Source organism: Mercenaria mercenaria, chromosome 19, assembly GCF_021730395.1.
Source record: "Mercenaria mercenaria strain notata chromosome 19, MADL_Memer_1, whole genome shotgun sequence".
Classification (NCBI taxonomy): Eukaryota; Metazoa; Mollusca; class Bivalvia; order Venerida; family Veneridae; genus Mercenaria; species Mercenaria mercenaria.
In genome coordinates this window covers 16,777,726-16,799,756 of record NC_069379.1, presented here as the reverse complement: position 1 = coordinate 16,799,756, position 22,031 = coordinate 16,777,726, and the positions used below count along the sequence as shown (strand labels likewise).

At 34.9% G+C, this 22,031-nt stretch overlaps 1 pseudogene; it reads left to right on the top strand.

Annotated features, from left to right (window-relative positions):
• The first annotated feature begins 3,065 nt into the window (after positions 1 to 3,065).
• LOC123526742 (uncharacterized) lies at positions 3,066 to 13,713 on the top strand (annotated as a pseudogene).
• Positions 13,714 to 22,031: the final 8,318 nt, after the last annotated feature.

Here is a 22,031-nt window from a genome sequence, read left to right as displayed (position 1 = left end):
TGAAAAAAGTCACTTTTGGCAACGTATACTGAAAATGAAAATTCAGTATAGATGGAACACAATAATTTTAAGTTCAAATAATGTTGATTACATGAATAAAAGAAACCCAGTTTCCAATTAGAAAAATATTGTTTGTCAGCACAAAGAACTCATGTTTTCACTATACTTGTGTTTTATTATCATTATTATTTTCAATATTATTACTGTATCTTTAATCATCCTATATGTAATGTAACAATAATAATAATAATTATGATTATGATTATTTTTTTTATTATTATCATCATTATTATAACATTAAAGTAATAGTTATTATCATCTATATAATATCAAAATGATAATTAATATTATTATCATTCCGCATTCACTGAAGAAAAATTAATTTCTTTCAACTCCACTGCACACATCTTCATGGTCTAGTTGGGGTCCCTGCTGTACTAATTGCCCTCTAATCAGTTACGGTTACATAATCGCTGATAAGCAGCAGATAAGATGGGAGTTGTATATTGGATTGGGGGGTGGGGGGCACTTATATAGTAGTGAATCTAGGCCTTTAAATTAAATCTATAGGTTTACATGTAATTTCAGTAAGCAGACGATATGTTTAGTAAACACATAAAGCGGAGAAATAAAGCTTTTAGAAATTAGTGCAGGGTTTCAAAACGTCATAAAACATATTTTTATATCTAAATATCAATTATGAAAAGTGAAATTTTAAAAGTTAAATAAAAGGGAGAGTTAAGATCAAATTTTTCAATTCAAGGGAGGTAACTCGTACAAATCTATCTGCTCAGATAGTGTACGGTTGCTTCCCTTTGTTGATAAGAATATTTAATGAGTCTATATTAACCTTTAATCTGTTAAATTTCTAAATGAACTGGTCCATCATTCAATTTGGGCAGTACCATTTATTTGAAGGGATGTTCACTGAAAATTTACTGACTGAATAGCGAACAGTGCAGACCATGATCAGACTGCAAGGATGTGCAGACTGATCGTCGTCTGCACTGGCCGCAAATGCAAAATAACTTGCCTCAAGCAGACTAAAGGTTTAAAACAATGTAAATAAACAAATAAAGCTTATGTCGTAAGCAGGCCCGGAACTAGGGCTGGGCCGAGCCCTCCTCCAGTTGGCTGAGAAGTGACCTATGCTAAAACATTTCCAGGGAGATCTCCCTGACTCCCCTAATTTGAGAGGAGTAGATCTACACCAACCAATTAATGCACCTGAGGACACCATTTCGTACCTGTATTCCAAAAAAGAAAAGAAAAATGAAAGGAAAAACCTCCTGACTACCTACCAAACATGGGCAAAGGCACCCCCTCAAATACCTCGCTATGCGCCTCGGCGGTGAAATCTTTGTTCTAGGCTAATCCCCCCCTCCCACACACACACACACAACACACACACACCCTTCCTGTCATAAATTTCTGGACCCGGGCCTGGCAAGTTTTTCTGTCATTGAAACCAGTGCAGATCAAGATCAGCCTGCACATTGATCAGAGCAGACTGATTCGCTTTTCAGTCAGTATTTGTTTTTATGAAAATCCCTGTGACCTATAAATGGCACTGTACAAACTGAAAGATGGAGCATGCCATTTTAAAAATTTTGCAAGTTGCCAAGGAATATTCACATTAATAATGAACTTTTATAACTGTAGAATCATGCAAGCCAGGGCTTACACAGCTGAATGCTTAGAAAAGGCTACGAGGAGTGTTCGATATGAATTGCTTCTTGTCCTCTAACTCGATATCCACGTGGGGCACGATAAAAACCAATACCTACCTGTATAGGGTTATTCAATACCTACACAACGGTGTATAAATGTACATGTTAGACTAAGTGTAAGACATAAAATTTGCCATTTGAATACACGCAATCATTGACCACTGTAGTAAAAACGGTTGGTAGAAGCGTCGACAAGAAAGATGAAATACGGTCTTACATCAAAGCTCGCTCAAAACTTGGTTGTTCTTTGAAGCAGCTGATGACTGAACTTTCTACTGCTTATGGACCTTCTTGTGTGTTTTATGACACAGTTCGGCGGTGAAAAAAGAAATTTGAGTCTGGTGTAGAGTCCATCAAAGATGCACCGAAATCAGGTAGGCTAAAATCTGCATCTCGTAAAGAAATCGTTTCCAAAATAAAGGAAATCATTGAAGGAGATGCCAGATTTACAGTTCGTGATATTGCACGAAAGGTAGGCATATCACTATCAATGGTTCACCTTATTTTGAAGAAGCATTTGAAAGTCAGAAAGATTTCTGCTAGATGGTTGCCACATCTGTTGACTGATGAGCAAAAGAGGCAACGGGTTAAAGTGGCCAAAAAAGCTGCTTCAAATGTTTCCAAAATATGACAAAAAGCAGCTTGCCAATGTCGTCACAGGTGATGAAACCTGGGTCCATTATTTTGAGCCCGTCAGAAAGGTTAGCAATAAGATCTGGGCCACTAAACACAGCAAACGCCCAATAATTGCCAAACGTTCTTTGAGTGCAAAGAAGGTTTTGTATGCAATCTTCTTCTCTGGTGAAGGAGTCGCAATAAAAGTGCCGGTGAAAAAGGGCAAAAGCATCACCGGAAAGTACTACAAAGACGTAGTACTGAAGAAACTGAAAAAGTATTATCAGAAACGACGCCCTGCCACTGGTTTTAAACATGTCCGTCTTCTACATAACAATGCCCCCGCTCATAACTCCGCAATAGTTACGGCGTTTTTGAAGAAAGAAAAAGTAACTGTTTTGCCTCCCCCCCCCCCCCCCCCCCCCCGTATTCCCCAGACCTTGTCCAATGTGATTTCTTTTTGTTTCCGAAATTGAAATCATTCCTTGCTGGGCGGAAATACCAGTCCCGACAGGCACTTGGATCTGCCATTCATCAGTACCTTATTACTGTGCCCAAATCAGCGTACCGTGACGCCTTCAAGAAGTGGATACATCGGCTGAAACTTTGCATTTCTAGCCACGGGGAGTACTTCGAGGGCATGAAATGAGCCCTTTTGGGCTAACTTGAAATTTGAAGTCTCCAGATAGAAATAAGCAATTCATTTCGAACATCCCTCGTATGTCTGCCGTAAGGCAGCGAAAACAAAAGATCCGTACAGTTGCGCAGGCTTTTGGCATTCCAAAAAGCACTTTGCACGACCGGCTAAATAAGCAAACGACATCTGTTAACCTGAAAGAGCAACCACGACTGCTGACCCCTGATGAAGAGTCTGCTCTAGTCAACTTTATTCAGTATATGGCAGGACAGGGCTTTCCTATGACGCGGACAATGATCAGGTGTTATGTCCGTGAAGTAATCCTCAGGTCAGGTAATTAGGTTTCTATCTATTATTAATTAAGTATTTAATTATTCGATCTAATGGAGGCTAATTTATTGAGTCGGTCTAAGAGAAAAACAGATTTTAAGAGTTATTCTTATGGAGTTTTGACAATAATCATAATAAAACACTAAAATTTGATATACCGTAACAGTGCCATCAAAATTAAATTATCTTATATGAGAGTAAATAAGGGAACATTAACTGCCAATATTTTCCACAGTACATGGGCATGTTGAATCATGGACGCGGTAGTGCTGTTATGCATTTTATGTTTCCTTTTTAGGCCGTGATACCACAGTTAACCAAGATTTCGGACCTTCTGACAAATGGTTTCGTGGACAGAAAACAACGGATGAGTGGTTTCAACTGTTGGATAGGGTATTGGAGGAAAATGGTATAAAGAACAAAGAGTCTCAGGTAATTGGTCTACTTAAAAAAAAAAGAAAACAGTCAAATCTGTGTTAACGGCCACCTCCGGAAAAAAAGGCTACACTGTGAATAACGGACAAATTCTGAGAAACATACATTAACATAATCGAGCAAGTATACCCCTGAACAAAGGTCAGCTATGAACAAAGGCAAGTTTTTGTCTTCACCTCGGGTGGTCTTTGTTCGTAAGTTTGACTGTACCATCGTTCAGTCGAATATAATATAACACTATAATCAACAATATATAATATGTTTCTTAAACTTTAAACCACGTGTTCATATTAATCTTAACATATACATTTCGATTCTACAGATATTCAATGTTGATGAAGTCGGATTCTCTGGCAAAGAGAGACAGCGGTCAAAGGTGATAGGACCAAGGCAAGGACACGTGTTTACTAGCAAACCAATAAATAATGATCATGTAACCGTAAACATGTGCATCTGTTGAGACGGCAAGATACTTCCGTCGATGTTAATTTACAAAGTAAGTTGATCTCCTCTTTCTTTTTTAACCTGATACAATAGGTGCAGTCAACCGCCTTCTTTCAGGAACGATGTTTAGGTGAACTGTCCGTCTGAAAAAACCTGGTACAAATCGTAGAAACAAACACACAAACAACCGCTTTCATGGTCCAGTAGTTAAAATCACTTTGTAATCTTTTTTATCTCTGGTTTCGGCGGTATTTGGCCTTTTTGTGTCTGTTCGCCGTAAAATCCAACTCACTCGCTCTGTTTGGTTGAGACACATGGGCCAAACCCTGCTACCGGCAATGCATGATCTTTAAGTGAGAAAAATGGCCTTTTCTTGTGCAGGATAGAGTTTCGTTCTATTCCTATTCAAGAACGATAGTAAAGTAACTATCTGTTTTCAAATAACTTAACACTGTTGAAACTGGTGTAAATCTGGCATGTTTTCCAGGAATCTCTACCTCACCGCAACTACAAAGACGGCGTGCCGGACAGCTGGCTCTTTGGGACGTCACAGTCAGGTTATATGGATGGAGAGCTCTTTTTGTCTTGGTTTAAGAGAATTTTTCTCTTGAACTGCGGCAGAGAGAGACCCGTCCTTCTTGTACTTGACAATCATGACTCACACGTGACCCTCCCTCTTGTGGAAGTGTCGCGTGAAAATGGTGTTGTACTTCTTGGGATGCCTGCACATACAACCCATATCTTACAACCATTAGATGTGAAAGTAAATAAATTAAAATATTTAATGACAAAAGATTCTTATATGTGAGAAAGAATTGTTAATACACCATTGTTTTATAGAAAACATAGTTTACAATATACTAGTATTTTTGTATATTAATGTGATAAAGTCAACATTTATTTAATATGAAGAAAACGATAAGATTGTTAAAAATCATGTTCATTATATAACATAACCTATTTCATTTTTAAGGTGTTTGGCCCGCTGAAGGCATGAGGAAGAATTGACCTCATGACCGATATTGCAGAAAATCGATATCAGGGGAGACAACAGCTATTTGGTATTGGTAACATATATTGGTAACAGGTGACCGGTATTGCGATGTCGATATCTACTGCCTCCGGGTATTGTCACCTGGATGTTTATTTCAATATCAAGTGTAATAAAAGAGGTTTTTCATAACATAATTAAACAAGTTTGAATTATCACTGGAGTTACAAATTATGGAAAAGGGATTTTTCATTAGAAATAAAAGAAGTCATTTTTATCAAAAGAATGTTTAATATGTAATTTTCTGAACCATAGCATTTTTAACATGTTATTTTATAATAATTAAATTAATTTTTATATCAATAGACCATATCTATCAGCAATAAAAACCATATTTTCATATAAAATTATTTTCATACATATTCTTATATTTATAAGAAGAATGTATATTTTAACATGTTTTCGAAAAACAATGTAACAAATCGGCTGAACATTGCTATCTGTAAACCATTTAGATTCAAGTTAAAGGCAAATATCGATGAAGTCTTTTATTTATTTATTTTTTTTTCATTTTCAACTAAATCTGAAATGTAAATGACCCTTAATCTCTAGAAAAAAGGAGGTTCGTACCCATAGACACATCCTTTTATATTTATATAGTACTAGCATTGATATTTTTACGGCGTCTCCCATCTATAAAATACGTTGTCGTTGAAAAATAAAATCTGACATTATATATTTAAGAAATATGATCTGATTTTACATTGTTTTAAATAACGCTGTCTTTAAGTATAATATGTGTCTTTTACACATCAGGTACCATTTAATGAATCGAAAATTATGGTATGTTTGTAAAATTAAAAAAAAAAAAAGATAGTGGCAATCAGCGTGGTACAGGTATTTTGCCGTATCCAAGCAGACATTAGAGAGTTTGAGATTTCAACCTTCGCCTTCCCCTTCAACGTCTCTTGCGAAGTTAACGTATAAAGTTGAAGTTCGATTAAAATTCCTTGAGATTTCAAACATTAGAATGGACCTTACTTCTTTTAATCCGCCCATTCAATTTGTCCGTAATTATGATCGTTTTTTTCGTGCATTTTGATACCAATTGTCCGAAAGGGCAGGAAATATACAAGCGGCTTTAGAAATGAAGAAATGAAAATTAAATAAAAAACATTTCAATTAAAGTGGAATTATGCGCATTTTTCAAGTAAAAATTCAGATGAAATAGATGTGTGTGTAAAAAGGGCGGAGGAAATTATAGCTTTTAACCCAATATACCAAACTTTTCCTGTTACCAGTACGAAATAAAAACAACCAAATATTAATTTTCTTATTTTGACTGGGGCAGTCTTTTTAAGAAAAGTCAAACTGCGCTCAGGAGTTGCTTCCCTTCAACTTCAGAAATCTCTACATATTGGTAAGGGAGATCACTGGGTAGAAGATTAAAGAAAACAACTATTATTCTATTAATCTGATTTCTTTTATTTCTAAAGCATCAACCTCAAATACTTATACGACATTATCGTTAATTTATCACATTTAAATGCACAGCAACCGAAAATTGTTTTTATGAAACATTCACCAAAACACACTATGTGCGGTAAGATGCGCATAATGCCACTTTAATATAATCATCGCATGGATATTAGAGCGATTACCAAAAAAAATCAGACGATAAAACAATGTGAACAATGTAAAAATCTTTAGTGTTGCTCCAAACATTTAGGTTTTATATAAAATTATGTCAGTATAGTCAGTATACAATGCACGACTGTAAATCATACATGAGAGGAAATAAAAATGATTATTACATACCTAAAATTATTTTCCATTGGGTTTCAACAGACCGCGATCGTGCAATATTTTTCCATATCATGACGTTAAACGCTTTCATATCGGACTAGTCCCAGTCCGTGACTCTAGTTACCTCCCCTGACGGTGCGTCCATTGCGGATCTCGTTTCTTTAGAATTTTTGTTGCTATTGTGTGTTTATTTAATTTGCAATTTATGCAACATTTTGTTTACTTTTACACTTTGATTAATCTGACCTATTAGATACTGGCATGTAGTAATTTATCAGACTGAAATGAAATGAAAGTTATAATTACGTCATGAGTTGGACTAATATAGGACGTGGAATGGTTTCTTAACGTTGTAATGGAAAGAATCGCGTGACGTCCATGGCGTCCACGCGCACGTTGCGACATCAAGTTGACGATATTTCCGCGGAAAATATTAATGCGCGTCAGTTTGATTTGTTAACTGCGTTTTTGGAGAATTTTTTTTCTGTATTTTTCCTGTCTTTCGTGACAGAACGATAATTTAGATATAAAATAATCATTTGATAGTGGATATGTAATAAAAAGGTTATCAACTTTGTATGTGGATATATGCACTCGTTCTTTCGCAGACAATATTGCGCTCCTAAAGTCGCGCAATATTACCGCTGCAGAACTCGTGCATATATCAACATACAAAGTTAATAACCTATAATGATCATATCAAAGTGATAATGACACTCTGTATGACTCTGTATAATGCAAAACTCTCAGACAGCACAATATGATTTTAATATTCTATTTTATAAGTAAATCATCTGCGGATCCAGGAATTTTGGGTAGAGGGACACCAACATTAAAGAGGGGGTCACCCAATTTAAGGGGGGAGGGGGGAGGGGTAGGGGTACGGTAGGGTCACACCGAGTTTCAAGACCGACTTTCTTTGTAACATGTAAGAAACAAAGGGGGAATTAACCCACAATGACCCTCTGCCAGGCTCTGATTCCGTGCATTTAAAGAATGGAGTTATCCCATACGGCTAACAGGAAACGTCTCTCATCATGATATCATAGATCTGAAATTGTATGATACTTCAGAAGAATTTCCGTCTTACTAGTACCATTTTATGATTATGATTAAAACGCAATTATCGTATTAAGTGTCCGACAGAAACAGACTGATTTTATTTGGATGTAAAAATAAAATGTTCCACCAAATGATAATCGCGCGTAATTATTTATTTTTCAAGTAAAATGACTGTCATGCCATGTGCCTCCATCCAGATTTCAGTCTTTGATGCCGAGTATGTGGACAGAGTAGATGTAAAAAGAATGAAGTTTCGACTTTCGTGATATCACATGTTCGGACGTTCAAAACTTCACTTTATACGACAAAAAGGACCATCTGGTATAATCTATACCGCCTGGGGACACAAATATGCCGTAGAAGTTAAAGTTTGAACAAAATCTCAAAGTTTCTCAAAATCAGTTGATAACTTCATACTTCCAGGTTCAATTCAATGTATTTAGTTAAAATCATTAGCCATACAAAACTTCATTATTCTTATACCTATTGATAGTGTTTCGCATCAAATTTAGTCTAATTATATATATGGATAATCAAAAAACTTAATAAGCAGAAATCCTGAAACTAAGCTTTTTATTTCGCATAGTAATAAAGAGAAGTCTTAGGCTTACGTGATATTACATGGAAAACTTTAGTAGCAACGTGTGATATAAATAAAATACACGCATATCGTTTTACCCAAAATATATATGAGAGACGTTGAAGGGGAAGGCGAAGTTTGAAATCTCAAACTCTCTATTATTCATTTTAATATAACTACACATATTCCACCAATATATGAAAACTGTTTGCGAAATAAAAAATATGCAAAAGATTAAAATCGCATGATAATTTTACCTTGTAATTACAAAAAAAAAAAAATACCCGTATTAAATTTAAAACGCAATTATAGCCTTATCAGTGTTATAAACGTCTGTGTTGTTTTAACGTTCCATATTTAGAGGTAATTAGCAAGTTTTATTACAGGTCCAATAAAAAGGATTTATGCGTGATGCATACAACATTTTATTACTTCTATAAATTATCATTCAATAGGATTACAGTATAGAAATTTGTTTCATGTAAAATTATCTTGAATTGAACATGTACAATAAATTATGAAAGTAAGTTAATCACGACCACATTTATGATAACTGAAAAGATCATGAAACCAGGCAAAATTTTCACGAAAACAAAAATATATCATTAAGTTACTGAAGTAAAATTCAATTTTGTTTTAAATGCAGATATTATTTACATTGCAAAAACATTCTTGTACACAAAAAATGCTCCGGACATATTTTCCAGCTTTAATTTGATCAAGGCGGACCTTGAATTTATTTACTAAAAATTATTAAGTAAAATATGTACAAAAAATTCTGTATTTTACCTTTTTACGACAGTTTGCATTTGTACGGAAGCTTATCAGGGCCTCCACTTATCTAAAAGTTTCGCGTCAAGTCAACTTGTGTCTTTTCGTTTTGAACAAAAACATCTGATGAAGGCGTGATAATTAATACATTATACGTAAATGTTTTTAATCATTACGCATACTTTTTTTATCGAATTGCGTGAAATATTTGTCAATGCGATGAACTTCTACACGTCTAACTAGATCTTTCAGCAAAGTCGTCAAGAAACATAACAAGAAGATAAATGTATTTGGTATTTCAACATAATTTACTCGACTTGTTATATCTTTTTCTCGAGAACTTTTACTTTAAGCGATATAATTATGCATGTCACGTGATATTTAAACACGTCAGGTTCAAAAATTGCCTATATTGGTCTTGTCTGCACAGTGATGGTTTCATTATGTCTACCTCAGAAATATTCTAGGGAGACATATTGTTTTTCCCCGAGTTATCTGTCTGTCCGTCTGTCTGTCCCGACGTGCCCACATGTAAATTTGGGGTTAGCGTTTCTGTTGAAATTGACATTCTGAGGTTGTGGTCATTCTGGGGTTAAATTGGTATTGTGGGGTTAAAAAATAGTATTGTGGGGTTAAAAGGATCAAAGGAAGATAAAAGGTAATATAAGGGATTACCCCACAAATCCTGTAAGTTCGTCCGTCTGTCCTTCACAAATCGTGTCCGGGCTGTATTGTTTAAACCCCTTAAAGGATTTTCAAATTACTTGGCACAAATAGTCACTGTAACAAATCATGGAGGCTGGGGGAGACATGTGTTTTTGTTACAAAAACTCTTCTTGTTTGTGAGTTGATTTTACCTAAACTTACACATAACTTTTACCACCAAAAGATCTTGGTTCCTTTCTTGAACCAGGCATATCCCATAATTGACTCGAGAGTTATATCCCCTAAAAGGGCAAAACTTGTCTAAATTGTGGTCTTGTCTGCACAGAATTATTGTTTCATTTATGATTTTATTTTTCAGCTATATTTCAATATGAACATGTGAAATTTCATAATAACACAACAACACTCCACCCTCTTCCACCCCCCCCCCACATCACAACCCCCTTCCACACTGAGGTGACCTGCCCCCCACCCCTCCCTTAAAAAATCTATTGTTCAGCTATATTTTCAATATGAACATGTGAAAATGTGAAATTTCAAAACAACAGTTCCCCGCATCCCGACACCCTGCACCCCCTCCACCAGGGTGACATCCCTCCCCCAGTTATTCTTTTTATTTTCCAGCTCTTTTTCAGTATGAACATGTGAAATTTCAAAAGAGCACTTCCACACGCCCCCGCCCCCTCCCCTCCTCCCTCCCATTCAGTTATTTATGATTGTCCTTTTTAGCTCGACTAAATATATCAAACACTATCAAAGCTTTGATACTAGCTAGATCAATGTAATTTTGTATGTGAATAGAGGGCAATATTGAAATTATGAACAACATTTTGTTAAATTTCATGTTGCTATGGCAACAGAAATAGTCAAAATATAGTTTTCCCATATGGATCCTTTGATGACAAAAAATTATAGTGGCTAGGTTAATGTAATTTGGTATGTGAATACATGGAAATATGGAAATAACTATAGGTTTACTCTCCATCTGTCTGTCTGTCCATCCGTCTCACAATGTTTATCTCGAAAATCACGATGTATATTTTTTTTTTCAATTAAATATTTGTCGAAAATAGAAAAACATCGAGCATATTGAGAAAAGTTAAGTCGAAAAGTGAAAAACATCGAGCATATCGAGAAAAGTGAAGTCGAAAAGGGAAAAACATCGAGCATATCGCGAAAGGTTAAGTTGCATTACCTCTATACTTTTAATCTTTGTCAATAAATTTTATTGACATGTGTAAAACATCTTATCTAGGCGAGTAAAGACAAGTCGACTTAGCACAAAACATCTCACCAACTGTAGGCCCTAATAAGCTTCCGTACATTTGTGACCCAAGGGTCGATAGGAAAGCTATCTCTTTTAATGTTTAATTGACATAATTGGCATAACTGACACTTGATATTTAAATGTATATGAAATAAGGTGAGAACAACAACATAAGAAGAAATGCGCATCTCTTACTTTTTAGAACCGAAATATTAAAATGCAATATTTATCTTATATTGTTAATTTGTGATATTAACACAAAATGAATTACTCGCGAAGTAAAATTACATTAAATGATTAAATCATTACTTTAACCTTTTGATCACAATACCGCATGTTCACGCGGTATACTATAATATCGTCTGCTTATGACGCTACAACAACAACTTCGTGCTGAAGTTAATTTTTCTTCGAAATTAGTGGAAATAAACCGTCTGAGAACGAATCAAATTTTTATTTCACAAAATTGAAATAAATATCATTCAAAAGATAAATTCAATGAGAGTAGGAAAGTTCTTGCACCTAAGCTTTCATATCAATGGTTTTATACAAAAAATGCTTTGAAGAAACGCATGTATGAGATTTTTGCACATTTTATATGGAAACAAAGAAGGGAAAAAATGACGAAATGATGGCATCAAACTTCATGCGAAGAACGAATCAAAAATTAAGATAAAATTTAATTTAAAAAAACCTTGTGATGAATCAAATGTTGAACTTTGGTAATATGTTTGCACCTAAGGTTTCTTATTTTTAGTAATTTTGTTATTAAGTAAAATGTGTACATGCCCTTCTTATTTCTATATAGAAAATCTGACCGCTATCGATTATTGGCCGGAGGAATATTCTTCGGTATGGTAGATTTAGTTCCCTTGCTGTGAAACTTGGATTTGCCAACCCTAATCTAACAATCGGAAAATCAAAATTCCCAGTAGTACTTCGGCATGTAATTGATCAGACGACAGCAGCATCTGTGCGGGAAGCATTTGCAGCAACGTGCATTAACCCTTTGCCTGCTGGCGGCAGTAATTCTGCCTTTGCGACCAGTGCAGACCAAGATCAGCCTGCACATACGTGCTGTCTGATCATGGTCTGCACTGTTCGCTATTCAGTCAGTAAATTTTCAGTGAACACCCCTTCAAATGATAAATGGTATTGCCCAAATTGAATGAAAGACCAGTCCATTATAGAAATTTAGCAGGGTAAGGGTTAAACCGTACAACCTAGCCGCCATCGACAACGCATACTTTCACCAAAAGAAATGAAGAAAGTACGTGTCAAATATTGATCAAAGGAATAATGCCGTTTGATATATTAGTAAAAAAGCATTATAAAGTTTTAAAAAATCCATAACATTTTTGAGTCTTCAACGAGCCCAGTGCTGTGCGAAAATTTCTTTGATTTATATGAAGCTCTTTGTTACCGACTGCTTCTGTTCTACATATACAAACTGCTTTCTGTTGTATCTGATATTTAAATCTTGCTAATAAAAACACGTATGCACAATATAATGTACTGCTTTTCAGGTGGTACAACTGAAGCTACCAACGTTAAAACATGTGAGACGTGTGGTTCGTTCACGGTGAACCCTCTAGTTGAGCAGGGGCTCATTCCACAGTCCATGGCGCAGATACTGATCCCACCACCAAAACAGCCACCAAAGACCCAAATAAAAAGATCTAATTTAAAAGTAGGCACCGAAGGCCGTGTTATTAGTGGTGACGAAATGCTGAGACAGTTGAAAGTAGGTGTTTTGATTTACGAAAAAAAAAACGGACTGGATGTGTTACTTAAAGATGGGGACATACATTTTGAAACCACGATTTCTACAATTGTCAAGACAAATTGGATGTGACGTTTACGTCTTCATTAATAAAATGTCGTTGCCTTGTTTAGTAAAGCTATAATTTAATAAAGAATGATTTATTTATTTTGAACTTCTTTTTCGATCATCTCTGCAACATTTTTAGCGGGATTTAGCATTAGCCGAAGTAATAAGGATGATATAACATAATCAAAGGTCTTGGACACGATACGCGTGTAAAATTTAATCCAACATTTCAGGAAAAGGAAGACCTTAATAAACGACAGATTGCGGCTAAGGAAGAGAGACTGCAACTCAAAGAAAAGAGAAGGCAAGAGAAGGAGAAAGAATCAGAAGAAAAACAAATTAAAAAACAGAAGAGAGAAGAAGAAAAAAGGCTAAAGGAACTTTTAGCAGCAAAGAAATTCACGTGTGGAGTGTGCGGTGAGAGAGGACGGATGAATGACGAGATGAATGGAGTAATGCGGTATGGGTGTGAGGAAAATAGGTGCGAGAGGTGGTATCACGAAGAATGTTTAAGTGTGCAGGAGAGAGAGTACTTGACGAGAGCGTGAATGATGGAAGGGAGTGGTATTGTAGAAAATGTAAGCCGTGGTTATATGATGAGGAATGAATGCACATGAATACGTTTATGTGCGTGAAGTGATACTTTATGGGATATTTGTTATAGTTCTTCGGATGATTTTATGTTGCATTGTGTACTAAAGGGTGCATTCAACTTCCGGCAATCTGTAGTATTCATTCAGGATCCCAGATCTATATTCGAAATATCTAAATGATGGTTCTGTGAACAACACGCCTTTGTGAATCTGTGTTTTAAGTTTATTAGTGTGATGTTTAGTCTCTTTATTATTCAGTAATAAAAAAAAAGCCTAAAAAATAACATGACATTAGCAATCATGATAGAATAAAGGTAAATTAATAAAAAATTGCACAAACAATAATTCACGCGGTAAAGAAATTAACAATATATCAAAATATTTCTTACCACAACGTCTGGTTAATTCACTGAGGTTGATTACATAATTCAAAATGATTTGGATCTGTAATCTTTAAGGTTTTCCGTTTTCTTCGTTAGAGAAGAATACTGTTCTGAGGGCCTCGAATGAATTTGGCGGTGAAAAGTGTAGAGTTTAACTTTGGAAGATAAGACCAATGTATTTCTTTCTCTCATTTTATCTCTCATTCATAGACAAACAAGACGATTGCATATATGTAAGTGTTCACAAAGACTACACGGATAAACATGCGGATGAATTGCCTCGGAAATCTCCATTAATATGTTGCATAAAACACTCTATAAAATTTACGACCCGTGACAGGTCTTTGAATCACCTATGCCTCAGTACTATGATCTTATATATTCTTGTATCCTTTTTTGCGACATTTGTCCACTGCATTTACATTGATTCTCAATATAAGTGTAGATTTTCGCGATCCGTGAAAACACAAGAAATCCTCACAATTGGGAAATGAATATTAAGTACGTTGTAACCTAGATAAATCGTTGATTTCCTCAATGGAACTATTGCAAAGGTAAATTTGTATGAATTATTCGAATAATCTAAGCATTTTTCACGATTTAAAATGTCTCCTAATGAAGGGCCTCAACAATATACTTAACCTATTTTTAGAAGTAAACAAATTAGCTCTTCATTTGGGAGAAGAACTTAGCTTTGTTCATGTGAAATTTCAATCACTAGATATTTACATTTCTCGAGTTATCGTGAAAAATGCGCCAAAAGTGTCCGGTTGTAAGACGCTAACCAGAAGGTCAAGTTAGATACTATAGACTATAGTATATTCTGCATAAATTGGTAATACGCAGTTCATATTTACACGGTTATATTTTATCATTATTGATACGCATGAAGCCTCAGAGGGTGATACGTGTAATCGTGGCGTGTGCTGTCCTCCATAATCTGAGGCTGCAGTGGGGTGAACCAGAGGTGGAAGAAGCCGGTGACCTGGATCAGCCTCCCGCCGACATCTTTAATGGCCGAATGGATGGGCGAGGAGTTCGAGACCATGTGGCTCGTGCTTATTTTCAGAATCAGTAATAACAGAAGAAACCGATGATTAAGTCACACCATACATTGGCGTTTTACGGAAACTGAAGACTTGACACTTTTAACACCCATTATTTTATAATTTCAAAAGTTATTTTAATTTCTTGATTAAAACATCGGCCAGCTTTGAAATCTTGTTGTAGCATTCCATCTGTGCCTCGGTCAGATCAATCTGTTTTTCAAAGTACACCGTTTGGAGATCCTTCAGTGTTCTACAACATAAGAAAATCATCAGTTAGCTACCATGGTGTGTATGTAAACTATTTTTGTATTAGCGTTGTTTTTCTTGCTGCTTTCGGCAAAAGTATAGCAAGTGTAACATATTTAATTTATAGAAAGTAACATTTCACTATTACAGAATATCAATGTTTTAAAAATACATACATCATTATGTTACAGCTTATTTTCCATTCAAGAAAAAATGTATTCCTTTTAGAACTTTTGAAGCAACGAAAAATGAACAAAATATAGAAAACAACCACAGTGTTATTAAATTATACAAGTTATTTTACAATTAGGTGTTAACCTTTTGTGATTACTGCTTTTATTTTGCTGATAACTTGTGCTCGATGATTGTTTCTGTGTGGTGAGAGCTGTAAAAGAAAAAATCAAATTATATGCTTTATGTACGAGAACTCAACTTTTTATAGCGTTGTTATTTGCAAAACTCGGTGGTATATTTTTTAAACAAGGGAAGAAATCGGGTTGAAATATATGTAAGTATGGTTTTATGATATTGGTCTTCCACAGCCAAATAATAATTTAAGAAATAATGTATCTCATCCAGTAATTTGTCTTTGAATAAAATCATTGTTTGGAGTTCAGATGCGAAGGAATAATGTCACGATGGTGAAGCCCGAGTAAAATAATAATACGCATCTGAATGACAAACACTTAATTTATTCAAGAGCAAATTACAAAATAGGATCTATTACTTCGATTTTAACACGTTACCAAGGACGTTTAGGTACATCATTTACGACGTCCGCCAAATATTTGCCTTTTTGTTGGTTTCTTGTTCAACGCGCCGCTATGCCGTTTGACGTAATTAAGTAATAATTGTAACGTCTGAACAGTGAATTGTTGTAAAATAACATTACAGTAGGTCAGATCAAAGAATAAAATAAATGAGCCGCGCCATGAGAAAACCAACATAGCCGCGCAGTCTGGTCAGGATCCATGCTGTTTGCTTTCAAAGTCTTTTCCAATTAAAGAAACTGTATGCGAACACCATGGATCCATGCTGGTCGCCAACCCAATATGTTGATTTTCACGTGGCACGGCTCATATACCTCTAACGCTTCTTCAACTCCTTCACCGGTGATGAAACAACCGTAAAATGTATTAATCTTACTAGAACGGTTTGCGCATGGTACACAAGAATCCTCTGGATAGTCAGGTTGGATGCTGACTCCCTCTGGCACAGTATCCACCTGTCTCACTGCTTCTGTCTCTGTTGGCTGGTTGATGTTGCAAAAAGCAGCTGCGTAAGAAACAGTAAATGATACATATCATATTTTGTTCATTTCATAATTCACATTGGAGTTAATGGACGCATTTGGCATTTACTAACTTAAAGTATAAATAATTCCAACACTTTTTATTAAAAGACTTTCTTTTTAAAACACATTTCGCAAATTGACCTACTTTTGGCTATTCCGCCTGAATTTGACTTTAGGTAAGTATCCTTTCGTGGTGTGACGCACAAAAAGCTACCACCACTGCAATGCTTTCACATAGTTTCTGACTTGTTAGATGATTTCCTTTCCAAAAATAGCAATGAGCATTTTTTCCTCTCGGATGGTACCGCGAGACAAAATTACAGAGTCTGGCTCATCGACTATTACCCAGTAGAGGAAGAAAAAGGTTTTAATAAATACAATAATATCCATACGGCAGATTATATTTATATAGTCTTGTATTGGTTTAGTCAGCCAAAAATCTTTTTCTTCCTCTACTGGGCAATAGTCGATGAACCAATCTCGGTAGTTTTATATATTTGCATGTGATTCATAAAGTGTATCGACCCGCCTTTCCATCATTAGATAGAAGGCTTTTGGCACTGAAATTAGCGGTGGACTCCTCTGTTCAAGGTATTTTTATTTGATCTATATCTATGAGCATGTGGGTCGTGTGCACGTCCGTGTGCTAGGTTAAGGCTTGTGGAGGCTGCGCATTTGGAACGTGACTTTTTCTGTTGAATATTTATCCTTGTTTTTATGACAGTTGAATCTGACGAAATTTCCATTGTTCATAAATAAGTGGCCAAATACCTTGATCAAAGTTGTAGATGTCAGTAAGGTCAAAGGCATGTGTGACGATGGACAGTTTTGCTACAAAATGCTATGGCCTTTGTATTTGTCAATATTGAAATGTTTTACATTATCAGCAAATCGGAGACGTCATTTCCTGAGAAATTGTATCAAAAAATGCATTTCGTGTGCATAATGTTTATGCCGTATAATCAGGTAGATGATGGAAAATAGGACATATATTTCAAATAAGAGTACATTTAATAACCCGATTTAGAGATAAATGTAATGTACGCTCTCTGCTATGTACAAACATTAAGGTAGATGCCTTAATGTTTATGCCGTATAATCAGGTAGATGATGGAAAATAGGACATATATTTCAAATAAGAGTACATTTAATGACCCGATTTAGAGATAAATGTAATGTACGCTCTCTGCTATGTACAAACATTAAGGTAGATGCCTTAATGTTTATGCCGTATAATCAGGTAGATGATGGAAAATAGGACATATATTTCAAATAAGAGTACATTTAATGACCCGATTTAGAGATAAATGTAATGTACGCTCTCTGCTATGTACAAACATTAAGGTAGATGCCTTAATGTTTATGCCGTTTAATCAGGTAGATGATGGAAAATAGGACATATATTTCAAATAAGAGTACATTTAATGACCCGATTTAGAGATAAATGTAATGTACGCTCTCTGCTATGTACAAACATTAAGGTAGATGCCTTAATGTTTATGCCGTATAATCAGGTAGATGATGGAAAATAGGACATATATTTCAAATAAGAGTACATTTAATGACCCGATTTAGAGATAAATGTAATGTACGCTCTCTGCTATGTACAAACATTAAGATAGATGCCTTAATGCTTATGCCGTAAAATCAGGTAGATGATGGAAAATGGGATACATAGTTCAAATAAGAGTACATTTAATGACCCGATTTAGAGATAAATATAATGTATGCTCTCTTTTATGTAAATTACGAACATTAAGGTAGATACCTGTTACATATTTGGTGCGCAACCTCCGCAAATCATGCTCATAAAGGGTTTGTCAAATTATTGCTCACATGAGAAAAATGCTTATTTTCGTTACAACTGGAGAATTCCGGAAATTTGTTAACAGAAATCAAAGTTCTAATTTTCATTATAGGTTCTCCCCCTTTCTACAGAAAGTACTAAAAGCTGTGTAAATTGTGCTTATTGAACGTAAGTGTTTTTGAAACATCACCAGGAACTAGCCTATGCCTGGTGTAGGCGAATTTTTTATTAAGTTGAACTTATAATTATTATGACACTTCTAAATATACGGAAATGTTAATATTTTTCTACATTTATGTCTGAATTTCATTTCGGGTGTTTGACGTCATTTTAATGTGTGATGTTGTGTTACATTATTTATTTATGTCGGTATTGCCATTTATTTCGGGCTATTGAACACATTCATAATACATGTGTAAATACGTTTGTAATAAAAAGGATATTGCATCCAGAATTACGCGCTCGATCTTTAGCGGAACAATTTTGCGCTCCTGAAGTCGCGCGCAATATTTCGTCTGAAGAACTCGTGCATTTTTCACGATACAAAGCTAATAACTTATAAAAATATATATCTGCTATTGAAATATAGCACATTGTCACAAAATATATCTATAGATTCAGAAAGTAAGATTATAGGACAGAAAATTAGTTTTTTTGTCTCTTTCACACAGGAAATATGACACTTGGACCATCTTCTATAGGCGTTCATATAAACATTCAGACAAACAGAGAAATACACAGACCAAAACGTGAACAGCATTTATTTAACTGATTTGTTCAAATAAAGACATGTCATGAAGACAGGGACTTTATACGTTCAACAGTAGCATGCCCCTACTACCATTCAATATAGTGTGATATTAATATAGTTTATTAACACGTTTTTAAAAAACATCGATTAAATTACTTTGCGTCGGTTTCCGTAATGTAAAGACATTTAAAATTTGCAGTTCTTTCTAACTGTTTCGCCAACGAAGGTCCATGCCCAAAACTTGGGGAAAATTATGATATCAATGTCCAGCATAAAAGATTATACATGTATATCCAATTGTGTTTCCTTGACATAGCTGGGGTCTGTGGAGTAACCACCAAAATAGTTACCCGAAAGAAGGATACTCCCATCTTCATCTTCAACCAGTGGTAGCTTGATTTTTTTCGCCTACCATTTTGATTTTGTAAATTTTAGAAAACATAACCCTTTAACGAAATGTTTCCTTTGTTGCACCCTTTCTTATATCAGCGTATTTAAACAATGCAGGAAATTAACGCCCGTCAACAGAAATGATGTTATAACGTTTAAAAAAAAAAGATGCTAATTAAAAATTATAAACAAGAAAAATAAGTTTCTGTTTAAATAAAACAAGTTATTTTGAGTCGATAAATATACTAAATGGAACAAAAAGGAAAAATCAGTATGAGATTTTTGTCGAAGTTTACACAGACATGTATATCATCAGTTTCGGAATCATAAGTTGTTATTAACAAAACGAGAGCCACCTGGCCTTTGGATGTCAGACGTGTCTATCAGCATTGGTACAATTAAAAGGCAAAGCCAGTCCGATATGGAAACTGAACGTTGATTTGGTTGGTTGCAATCTATGTTTCCGAATGGTCTTAAAAATTATAATTTTTCAAACCGACGGAAATAAGTCATTAATCTAAACATACACATGGAAGCCGTGAAAAGGACAGGACAGTGTTTATCTATAATGGAAAATAACAATGGCTTTACAAAAGATGAACTGAATTCAGCACTTGATATGTGAATCCTTTTGATATAAATGAAGTTAATTATTTCATTAACAATTCCTCGTCTAATAAGTTGAAACTAGTATAAGTCTGGGGTTGGCATGCCTTTAAATTTTTTCAAGTCAGTTATCCTTCCGAAGGTATGCATTTTTCTTTGTTATTCATATTGTCTTTTATGTCAGCGGTGTTCCCTTCCTTCCTATATTCTACCCCTCTCTCCCTCTTTTTACATACCCGTCTCTCTTTTTACCCCACCTCAACTGTTTTCTACAATTTACATAGATCATGCTGATAGATATTTGAAATACTCTGCCTGCTATATTTTTCGACCGACTTCAGTTTCTGTTTGTGCGTGGTCTGCTTTGCAATGGTTACTGTGAAATCATTAATATTCGTGAGGGACTAATTTTCGTGGATTTCGTGGTTGAGTCAATCCACGAAATTTAATCCCAACGAACAAGTAAAATTCCCATTCATTTTATATTCAAAAGTTGAAATCCACGAATTCATATCCCCACGAAATTGCCGTTTTGACCAAAACCACGAAATTTCATGCCCACGAAATTTAATGATTTCACAGTATGTTTATCTTGCTCAATGCTTCTACGAATATTACTCTTATACTTTATTCTTGGAAGCTTTAAATTTATGTCTGCAACAGAATAATGACTTTAGAATTAGACTATAATATTAACATCTCGTCTAGTTCCTATTGACACAATTTAGTTTGCTAAACTGTAGATATTTAAATTACACTCAAAATCATAATGATAACTCAAAACGAAAGAGACTGCAATGGTTCCGTGTAAATTTATTGCATGACATTATACGAATAACTGATTTCTGTTCTAAAATAACTAGCAATTCAAACACATTTGAATCTGAAAGGATATAAATAATAAATACAAAGTAAATTTTTATACAAACATTTATTGAACAAATCACCTTAACAGTCTATTTTGTTTTGCAATAACTTTTTTCATAAGCCATACAACTTTGATATTTACAACATACACTCTTGACAATTAACAGAAAAACATGTGCCACTACATCTTTACTGACCATGAGTTGCAGATTCATTTTATAGCAAATAACAAGGTCCGCTTTTTGCAAGATCAAATTTAAACTTTAATGTCAGTCGGTATCTAAAAAAAAACTTTATTAATAGAGTTATGTAATATGAGCATTGCTTATCAGCTCACCAATGTGATCAAGCGTTTTAAGTATCAGTACATTTGAAGTAATAATTATTGAGATTGAGATATTAGCTTATATGTAACAGCTTAAGCAAACATTTAGATCGAAAAAGAAACATAACTTTGGGAACATGTAAACAGAGTTATGTGGTCTCTACATCGCAAGTCATGTTACCACATTGCGTTTACAATCCATACTCAAAAGATTGTACTGAGAACACCAAAAGCTTAAACAATCCGAAAGCCAACGGATATATACAATGTACATGTATCAAGTGTTTGAATCATTGAGCCGAAGTTCAGATTGCTTGGTTCAGCTTAATTCGTTCTGATCTGAAAAATAAGCAGGGCAAAAAAAATATTGCATTTTCATACAAAATATTTCAGTGGGTTGGTCTCGATAAGTTATCCTTGTGACACGACATTTAACGCGTAACATCCTAATATTATAATTGATTAAATTTTCGCATACTTTGAAATCATTAAATTTCGTGGGCATGAAATTTCGTGGTTTTGGTCAAAACGGCAATTTCGTGGGGATATGAATTC